Here is a 10,874-nt window from a genome sequence, read left to right as displayed (position 1 = left end):
TGCTAAGAAGTGAATTTAGCAAGGAACAGGGTACAGCACCAATATGTGAATATGGGTTGTATGTGTAAATACCAGGAACAAGTGGAAAAGGACAGAAACATGCCATTAGAGTGGCATCAGAAACACACCGCTGTGGAATAAATTTAACAAAAGATGCGTACTATCCCTGCGCTAAATCTACAAAACATGGTTGAGAGAAATGGAGAGAGGGCTGTGGTCGGGGGTCGGAAGGCTTGGATTTGTGAGATGTCCTTTCCCTCGGAGGTACGCGTCTCGCTCAGAGCAATCCCCGTCACAAGCCCAGCACACCGTTTCCTGGAAGCCGACAGCTGACCCTACCATATCCATGGAAACACAAAGGACCTAGAGTGGCCAAGAGGATCGTGAGGGAGAAGAGCAGCCCTGGAGGACTCACACTCCTTCATTTCAAGACTGACAGGAAGGCTGCAGCATACGGAAGATGGTGTAGACCAGTGGAGCAGAACAGAGTCCACTGATCTGGCCAGACGTGCTGATTCAGTGGGGAAAAGGATGGTCTTTCCCACAATGGTGCCAGAACACCTGGGGGGTGGGTGGACACCGGGACACGCAGCCCCCGCACCACGCTGGGCAGCCCTCGTCAGAGCCAGGTCACAGGCTTAGAAGGAAACTGAAGTGTAAGAGTGAAAGAAAACACCACACCGTCTTGGAGCAGATGGAAGTTTCTTAGCTAGGGCACAAAAAGTGAAACCATCAAGGAAAAAAATAAAGCTGTCTTCATCAAAAGTAAAACCTCTGCTCTTTGAAAGACTGTAAAGAAAAGGAACAGATTGGAAGAAAATATTCACAATAAATATACCTGATACGGAAATTCTACCCAGGTTATATTTTTTAAAAGCCAGTAAATCAATAAGGAAAGACAACACACAAAAAAATTGGACAGAAGACGTGAGTAGACACCGAATAGTAGAAGATCTAAGATTACCAAGTAAGCACATAAAAAGGTGCTTGGCATCCTGAGTAATCAGGGAAATGCAAATTTAAGTCAAAATGAGATTCTGTTGTAGACCCATTAGAATTGCTAAAATTAAAGAGATTGACCATGATGAATATCGGTGAGATACACCAGCGGGGACCCTCACGCACGGCCGGTGGGAATGAAAAATGGTACAATCACTGAAAAACAAAGTTTTTAATGAAGTTAAACAAGCTGCTACCCTATGACCCCACGATCCTACTTTTAGGGGTTTACCCAAGACAAATGATGTGTCCTCAGAAAGCTGTGCACAAGAATGTCCACAGCAGCTTTGTTCATATTAGCCCCGAAGTGGAAACAACGTAAGTATCCAGCAGTAAGCAAAGTGTGGTGGGGCCCCACGATGGGCTGCCTCTCTGCAGGGAGGAGGACCGGGCCGGGGCTCCACACCAACAATGTGGAGGCACGTGAACGAGGGAGGGCAGCAGCACCAGGCATGAAGGAGCCATCTCTGCAAGCCCACGTCCACCCAACTCTGGGCCAGGCAGAGGAAGCAAAGACTGGGGAGACCAGGATGTGGCTAAGTGGGAAGGGGTGGCCAGCAGGGTCCTCGTCTCTTCTGGAGCATCGGGCACATGGTCGTACTTCCTTCAAAACTCCCTGCAGTCGCCATTTACCGTGGAACAGCCACAGTATACCCACGGGCAGTCATCTGGGACCCAGGGCCAGTGGGACCAAGCTGTGACCCGGCCGTGTGGGGAGGAGCACCAGCCCGGGGCACCAGGGCAGGGTGGCTGTGAGCCGGCTGGCAGCTGGGGGAGCCGGGGTGCCGCCGGGTGAGCCCGGGAAGGCAGACAGAAGAGGAAATGTCAAGCACTGTTCAAGGGTTAGTTCTCCCCTCTGCCCCACCTCCCAGACTGTGGGGAAGTCCATGCTGCCCCACGTACTGTTCGGCTTTCTTTACGCTCTCTCCTCCCCTTCCCTTCTTCTGTCTCAGGAATAGACTCCGATTTTTGGCAGGCACAAGGCTACCTCGCTTCCCACCTCCCTTGTAGCCAGTGTGGTCAGGTAACCAAAAAAAGCAATTTTAGGTGAGTATTCTCACAGGGAGAGCAACCCCTTGGTTGGTCTTCCTCTTGCTTGCTGGTGGAAATGTGGCTATGAAGGCTGGACCTTGAGCAGCCGTTTTGTGCCATGAGGAGGTAGCCTCCACGCTGTGGATGAAGAAGCCTGGGTCTCCCGTCTGTGGGGCAGCTGCTTGGTCCTGGATGGCCTTATGTGAAAAAGAAATAGACATTTCTCTTGTTAAATCTAAGCTGCTTCTTTTCCCTGGGACACTCCCCGCTGATGTCCTCACCAGGGCTTCAACCTTGACTTTTCAAGAAGATTAGGATACAGGGCAGACCACAGGGCAGATTTCTGGCAAGTATTGGGTCTACATTTTCTAAGATTTAAAATTCAAAGCATGACGAAATGTGTATACACATGTGTACCTGTGTGCACACGTGATAATGTGTGGTGTGTGTATGTGTGTGTATGTGTATGTACGCATGATAAAATAGCTTCTGCCCGGACGTGATTCTGAAACCCACAGCCCCGTTTTGCTCGGGGTCCAGAGTCACGCACCGTCTTGGAGGTAGAAGGCTCCAGTCCCTGTTTCGTCAGCCAGCTGTTAGCTCCCACAGAGCGTCCTCAAATGTGTCTTTGTTTATTCAGAGGGACGCTTGGCACCGTGCACACGGCAGTTATAAAATATTTATTCCCCCCAAGGAAGTCTCTCCCAACATTATGTAGTAAGAGATTTTCCAAATCCTAGAGTATTAAATATTAAAACTCATTTTTCTAGTTATACAGTAGCCTTAAATTTGAAGAATGGAACACAAAGTTCTTTTTTTGCTGGATGGTGTTTCATTTAGTGAAGACAATTCAGGTCAGGCCCAACCTGTTCTTTCCCTTTTTTTGCTTGAGAATTGAGTGTGGAACTTGTGGGGCGCCGTGCATTTCCCCGGCCAGCGCTCCTCCTCGTCCGTGCTCTGACCCAAGACGCCTCGGAGTCAGGCCAAGGCAGCCCAGGCGACACCACGGCATTGCCCACATAGGGGCCCACGTAGGGACACACCGCGCTCACAGGAAGGCGTCAGCGTGGGCGGCCCTTCCCCTGACGGTTCCTCGCGCCTCCCTGGCTGGCCTCCAGACGGCACCTGCAGCGGGAAGTCCCTGACGTGCACCCTGTGTGTCCCTCAAAGCAGCACTTCGGTCACCCTCTTTCCACACAGGGACCGTGGCCTGTGTCTGCTTCCCAGGCCCACCGTCTCCGTCAGCCCGGGCTGCGCTAACAGGCCCACCACCGCCCGCGGCCCGGACGACACGGGAGTGCCTGGTCTCGCGGCCCAGGGGCAGAAGCCCGAGAGCGCGGTCATGCGGGGCTGGTGCCTCCTGAGGCCGAGGGGAGGGCTCTGCTCCTGCTCACAGGCTACTTAGAACCCCTGCCTCCATGCCGGCTCGGGAGGTGGTTCTCCGGTTTCTGTTCAAACAGAATTCAGAAGCTTGTCCTTTCTCTACGCTCTCAGACTGCTTTCATAACACTGTAGTTACATGTTCCTTCAAGTTCGCCGGCGCTTGGGAAACCGGACATGTTCTTTTGTTTGTTTTGGGCAGGCGAGTTGGTGAGTGCGTGTGCATCCGTGTGGGGTGTGGTTCTGTGTGGGTTGTGTGTGCGTAATGGTGCACGTGGCTGTGTGTGTCCTCATGTGGGTGTGTGTGCATGTGTATGTGCGTGAGCGAGAGTCACTGGTTCCTCCCGGGCCCGTCTGTGTTTTTCTGAAACAGCATCCGCGTCACCCAGACTTGAGAACACACAGACGTGAACATGTGGTTGTCTCTCATCTTCTCTGTATCTTGGGCTATTTCCTTTCTACTGTTTCCTTATTTTGTGTCTCTTCCTTTTTTTCTCGGTTAGGCTAGCTAATGGTTCTACTTTATTGTCCCCCCCCTTTTTTTTTAAAGAATGAGCTTTTGGGTTTATTTATTGATCCTAGAATTCGTTTTTGACTAAGTTGTTCTTTAATTCTTACCCTCCCCTTTTGTAACTTAACTTGGCTGTATGTTCTAATTCTTCTTGAGTTGGATGCTTAATTTAATTACTTTCACCTTTTTTGTTAGTTAATAAAGTAAGCAGGGGTATGGAGTTTCATCTGAGCACTGTGCACCCCGTAATTTCTGGTATGTAGTGTAAAAGCTTGATTCACGGGGTGCCTGGCTGCCTCCATCGGTGGAGTGTGCGACTCTTGATCTCAGGATCGTGGGTTCAAGCCCCACATTCAGTGGAGAGATTACTTAAAAATAAAATCTCTTTTTAAAAAATGGTTTAATTCTCAAATTGTTGAAATGTGTTTTCTTACACAAATATAGAGGGAGTGTGTGGTCCCGTTCCCCGTACCTCATTAGCAAGGAAACGGGGAGTGTGACAGTCGGTTAGGTCTGAGGAATGGGCCCCCCGCGGGTGGGCGGGGATGGGATTCGGTTGCCGAGGCAGGTGCGCCCCTGGTGCACGGCGTCGGGGGCGGAGACCACAGAGCTTCTCCCCAGGCTAAGAGGAATCCCCGTGCATGGTCATCTTTCCACAGGGTGATCTCTGTCTCCTTGGGTTGGATGGTGTTCCGGGCGGTCCGGGTGGGAGCTCTGCCCTCTGCGTGGTGGATGTTAACAGTCACATGCCATTACTTTGCTGACTTCCGAGTTCTGGCTGTTTCTGAACAGTGGGGCTTTCTGTGTCATTGTTTACTGGATGTTCTGGAATGAGAGCTCCCACCTCTTCTTTGGCGCAACAGTTTCCTAAAGAAGTCGAGTGTTCAGAGGGCGGGTATTTGTCGTCTGGTGGTGGTCTTGCTTCCTGTGGGGCTGCCAGCCCAGCTGCATCTGCTCTGGGGACTCCCTGAGGTCCCTCCGGGCCCAGACATGCACTCGGCTCCCACAGCGCCCCACAGACCCTTGCAAGGCCTGTGCTGGGCACCAGCTGAGTGGGCCATGGCTTTGCTTTCCTTTATCCGTGGACGGGTTCCTGTCCAGCCTCCCTGCTCTGTGAATAGGATTCTGTACGGTTTGGCGCATGGGCGTTTAGGGCCATACCGTCTCCACTGTGGGTTGTCCCCATGGTCATTGTAAAGTGCCCATCCCAGTCTTGTTTAAGGCATTTTGCCTTGAATCCCACCTCGTCTGACATTAAGGTCTCAAGCCCTCTTTCCCCATCTTTATTGTGCTATGATGCCCCTGCAGTGACACGCATGGGCCTTAAACGTCCCATTTTCAGAGTTCTGACAAATGCATTCGCCCCGTAACCACACTCCTATCAGGAGCGGGTCATTCGGTCCCCCCCCACAGAGGCCCCTACTGTCCCAGCCAACACCCCCGTGCCCCAGACAACGTCCACTCCTGTTTACCTCACCGCCGTTGGCCTCGCGTCCCACTTGGCGTGAGATCTGACCAAACGTTCTCTGGTGTCCAGCTTTTTTTCTCACTTAACACGGTGTTCTCCAGCCTCGTCCACGTAGCGGTGTGTGTGTGTAGCTCGTTCCTTTATATGCGGAGCAGTACAGCCGACCCCCGAACAACACGGGGGTAAGGGGCGCCGACGCCCGTGCAGCTGAAAATCCGCATGTCACTTTTGACCCCCCCAGAACTTAACCACTAATCGCCCACTGCTGACTGGCAACTTACCTGTAACAAACACGTGACGAACTCATATGTTGTTTGTACGTATGTGATGCGTATCATACGCTGCGTTCTTACAATAAAGCAAGCTCGAGCGAGGGCACGTCACTGAGATCACATTTATGTCACCGTACTTACAGACAACGCTCTGTGTAGAACTGGACTCGCGCAGTCCACGCCCATGCTGCTCCGCGTGAGCTCTGTTCCCTCACACGCGCACGCCGGGCCACGTATCCACGCTCTGCTGGGGGCTGGTGAGCACTCTTCCCTCACACGCGCACGCGGGGCCACGCATCCACGCTCCTGCTGGGGGCTGGTGAGCACCGTTCCCTCACACACACACACCGGGCCACGCATCCACGCTCCTGCTGGGGGGCTGGTGAGCACTGTTCCCTCACACGCGCATGCCGGACCATGCATCCACGTTCCTGCTGGGGGCTGGTGAGCACCGTTCCCTCACACGCGCACGCCGGGCCACGCATCCACGCTCCTGCTGGGGGGGCTGTTGAGTTCTGTTCCCTCACACGCGCACGCGGGGCCACGCATCCACCATCCTGCTGGGGGCTGGTGAGCACTGTTCCCTCACACACACATGCCAGGCCACGCATCCACACTCCTGCTGGGGGGGCTGGTGAGCACCGTTCCCTCACGCGCACACACCGGGCCACGCATCCACGCTCCTGCTGGGGGGGCTGGTGAGCTCTGTTCCCTCACGCGCACACACCGGGCCACGCATCCACGCTCCTGCTGGGGGTGCTGGTGAGCTCTGTTCCCTCACGCGCACACACCGGGCCACGCATCCACGCTCCTGCTGGGGGGGCTGGTGAGCTCTGTTCCCTCACGCGCACACACCGGGCCACGCATCCACGCTCCTGCTGGGGGGGCTGGTGAGCTCTGTTCCCTCACGCGTGCACACCGGGCCACGCATCCACGCTCCTGGCTGGGGGGGCTGGTGAGCTCTGTTCCCTCACGCGCACACACCGGGCCACGCATCCACGCTCCTGCTGGGGGCTGGTGAGCACTGTTCCCTCACACGCGCACGCCGGGCCACGCATCCACGCTCCGCTGGGGGCTGTGATGAACAAGGCTTCTGTCAACTCCGTGTGTTTTCGGGAGCTTGCTTTTGCTTCTTGGGGCAGATGCTGACACGCAGGGTGGGTGTATGCTTGCTTCATAAAAACTGCAAACTGGTTTTCAAAGGGCTGCACCATTTTACATGTCCGCCAGCAGCGCAGGACAGTTCCAGCCGCCCCGGATATCTGGTGTGGTTTGCCGTCACCTTCACATCGTCACCATTCTTGTGGGTGTGATGTGGCACCTCACCCTGGTTTCCGCTTGCGCTTCCTTACTGACGGCTCGTGTGCTTGTGGGACCGCCACGTGCCTGGCCAGGCCTTGTGCCCATTTACTGAGTCAAGCCGTCTGTCCTCTCTGGATGGAGTCCCCGAGCTCCTGAGCTCCTGTGCATGCTGGGGACAGGTCTTTCCTCCACTCGCTGTGCGGCGGGAACGTCCTCCCCAGTCCTGGGGCTTCGTGGACCGGTCCTCCACAGTCAGTCTCCCCTGGGTTTACAGAGCAGGCCGGTACCTGGACGGGCGTGGGCGGCCCCACCGGGGCTGTGGGCTGCTGGCGTCTGCGGGGCTGAGCAGGGAAGGCTCGGGCCTTGTTCCCGATACCCACTCTGCGGCTCATCTTGAGTTTCTCTGTGGTTTCTCCAGACGGCTGTTCCTACAAATTTGCACTTTTTTCAGGTTTTCAACCACGTGGGTAATCTGCCTGTGAGCCCAGAGCTGCAGAGCCTCCAGCAGGCACTCGCGTCATCCACCTCAGGGGACCCCAGCCCCCCTCAGGCTCCCCTGTACCCGTAATGGGGACGTGCCCTTGGTCTCTGGTGCCGGAACCGAAGCAGACGCCACGTCTGCGCCTCTTTGAGGCAGACCAGCCCACAAACCTCCCTCCCGCCCCAGGCATCATGGGAGATGAGAACAGGGACACACAGAGCCACTGACCTTAGATCGAAAATGGCAACTTCTTCTGGAACCACTAAAAAACAAAATTCAACCAAGTAAATTTTAAGGATCTTACTAGCTTTGTTCAATGATTCAAGAATCAGGCGGCATCCCATCCGCAGACAGGAATTACAGGCAGAAGGGAGCGGGATGACGAAGTTCCAGCAGCAAAATGCGGGTGGGTCATTGCAGGGTGACCTTTCTTCAGGGGACAGCAGGGGCCTGTCGGGCAGATGACCTACCCAGGGCTGACCGCGCGTTCCCACCTCACTGCTTTAAGGATCCATTTCTGGGTTCGGGTTGGAGACCTGGGGCTTGGGGTGAGCGATTCCATTTTGGGCCTGTTGTCTTGTTTGTACAGAACCTTGCAGGACGGTGCCTGGGGAGGGGTCCTCTCACCTGACCCACCCCAGTGTGGGAGGGGCCTCACTCCGCCTCCCCCACCCACGGGGACCTGGTAGGTTTTCCCTTTGGCCCTGGTCTGAGGATGAGAAAGAGGCAGGGCTCAGGGAAAGGATTCTCAGAGGGGTTTTCATTGTGTGCAAAGCACAAGGCACAGGGAACCTTCTAGACCTGCAGCTCTCCCCTCACTCTCCCAAGCAGGATTTGGTGGAGGAAGCAGCCCATCTGAAACATGGTCCGGGAAAAATGTCCTGCAAACAGGAGATCTGCAGCACACCCTGTACTGGGGGCTCAGCACGTCCCCGGCGCCTCGGGAAGAGTGGCTCCGGGTCACGGCTGGCTCTTCAGGCAGAAATGTCCGGGAAGAAGTGAGACGGTAGGCCTGGCAGGATGGGACCCCGGTCCTCACAGGCCCAACTCGGGACGCCTGAGGGGAAGCAGAGCCCAGACACGGGAGCCGGGTGGAGCCCACACTCCGGCACCTTCGCTGTGCGCTGGGCCTCATGCAGAAGCACCGGGGCCGCAGGGATGAAGGGAGGGGAGCAGGGCCCCTGTGTGCAGGGCAGACTCAGGCCGGGCCTCGGGGTGTGGTTTCTGACCGCCGAGGCTGAGCAAGGCCCAGATGCCGTGACCTCTCCCTGCTGCTGGGCTGCGCAGATGCCCCTGGGACACCCCCACCTCCCCCCCAGGCTCAGGAGCTCCCAGGCCTGGCCTAGAACAGCGCAGTTGGTGTCCTCCGGCCATTGCCCGTTTTAGGAGACCCCAGATAGTTACTTATGTGTTCAGGTCTCCGTGCTCAGGGCTCTCTGCTCTCAGCTGGGCGGCTGTCCTGTGCTCTGGGCCTTGGGGTCCAGCCGGGCAGGCAGGTGGCCTGGCACGCTCAGGGAAGGGGGACCATAGGGGACAGGCCGGGCCGGGAGGGCGGGCACGCAGGGGTGTGGCCCGGGGCGTCCGGAGGTCGGGCAGGGGCAGCCGGGGGTCCTTCTGTGCCAGGCCGTCCGCAGCTGCCGGGTAGAGGGGCGGGCAGTGCCGCCTGGTGAAGCTGCCGGGAAGGAGAGCTCGCTCCGTAGAGGGGGTGTGGACCCCGCCGCAAGCGTCGGTGGGTGGTGCCTATTCCTGTCTAACCGGGCTGGCTGCACAGACGGCAGGATGAAGGCCCGGGAAGGAGGGGCCCTGCTGCTCCAACAGCCTTGCCCCAGGAGAGGGGATTTCAGATGCTCCGGAAAGTTCTGGGGAGCTGGGGAGCAGCCCCCACCAGTGCGGACTGGGGTGGGTGGGACGACAGAGCCGCTCAGAGATAGGTCCCTCCTGACCGGCGCCGTGACCAGCAGGGACTGAGCTGTGTGTTCTGGAGCAGGAGAGGGAGCAGCCCCCGCAGCCACAGTCCCAGAGCCGTGGCACCGGCGTCCTTCCCCAGTGACTGGGCGGGAGGGTCCCCCAGTTCTGGGCCCGCTCCGAGGGTGCTGGGCACGCACGCTGACCGCTCCCCTGGCTCCTGTCAGCAGAACCTCAGGCATTTCTTCTGGTGGCTCACCCCCACCCCAGAAACTTAAAGGATTTTATTAGAAGAAAATGTACTGAGGGGGAAAAGTCAGGAAAAAAGTAAAGGCAGGGATGACAAAGCAGGGGCGCCCCGGGACAGCAGCGCGGCCGCGGGAGAAGCCTCACCACGAGGGCGCGGCCTCCATGGCGAGCCACACAAACCCAAGCACGGGATTCACAGATCATTTGGGGGAAAGAAAAAGATAAAAAACAATAAAGACAGAAAGCGTCACATAAAAATTCAAAAATATGAATAAACATAAAATACAAATAAAACAAATAAATATAGGGCGCCTGGGTGGCTCAGTTGTTAAGCGTCTGCCTTCGGCTCGGGTCATGATCCCAGGGTCCTGGGATCGAGTCCCGCGTCGGGCTCCCTGCTCGGCGGGAAGCCTGCTTCTCCCTCTCCCACTCCCCCTGCTTGTGTTCCTGCTCTCACTATGTCTCTCTCTGTCAAATAAATAAATAAAATCTTAAAAAAAAAAAAAACAAATAAATATAAAAACTTAAAATATAATAAGACCAAAGTCATATCCATAAATGTTATGGGCCTAAAACACACCTGTTGAATGAAAAAGACTCAAATTGGAACACAAAGCAAACTAGTTACCTGCTGTTAAAAGAGACCCGCCAACACCCAAGTGGCCCAGAGAGGCCGGACAGACGGGAACAGGTAGGAGGGAGAGACAGGGAGAGTCCTGCTATCGGGCAAGGTTAAAATCAAATTAAGAAAGCATCAGCAAAGGGCGCCTGGGTGGCTCAGTTGGTTAAGCGACTGCCTTCGGCTCAGGTCATGATCCTGGAGTCCCGGGATCGAGTCCCGCATCGGGCTCCCTGCTCAGCGGGGGGTCTGTTTCTCCCTCTGACCCTCTTCCCGCTCGTGCTCTCTGTCTCTCATTCTCTCTCTCTCAAATAAATAAATAAAATCTTTAAAAAAAAAAAAAAAAAGAAAGCATCAGCAAAAACAGTAGGAAAATATTCAAAACAAGAAACCTTAATTCTGTCTTACCTAACACGGGCCAAGAAGACTGGTGTAAAATTTTATGTCTCCGTAGAGACGTCCAGTTGAGATCTGTATCTTATGCTGAACATAGAGAACAAAACTTTTGTTTCCCACAGAATGTTCCATTATTGATCCCAAATGAGGTTCCCAAAAAACCCTTAAATAGTCCCCAAAGTAGAAACAGTGTCTGAGCGTGACAACAAAATTAGACATTAAAACAACAACGGCCAACAGCCCTCCTAACCGAATAAAAA

General features: G+C 55.2%; 1 long non-coding RNA gene across 1 annotated transcript; it reads right to left on the bottom strand.

The window, feature by feature from the left end:
• Window positions 1-4,307: 4,307 nt before the first annotated feature.
• LOC144382444 (uncharacterized) lies at window positions 4,308-7,730 on the bottom strand. Its single transcript, XR_013449423.1, has 3 exons — window positions 7,674-7,730; window positions 5,395-7,392; window positions 4,308-4,789 (listed from the first exon to the last, which is right to left on the bottom strand). It is a non-coding gene; the product is annotated as an uncharacterized LOC144382444 (long non-coding RNA).
• Between the last annotated feature and the right edge of the window lie 3,144 nt (window positions 7,731-10,874).

Source organism: Halichoerus grypus, chromosome 7, assembly GCF_964656455.1.
Source record: "Halichoerus grypus chromosome 7, mHalGry1.hap1.1, whole genome shotgun sequence".
Lineage (NCBI taxonomy): Eukaryota > Metazoa > Chordata > Mammalia > Carnivora > Phocidae > Halichoerus > Halichoerus grypus.
The sequence above is the reverse complement of the archived record's forward strand: the minus strand, read 5'-3'. Positions and strand labels throughout refer to the sequence as shown.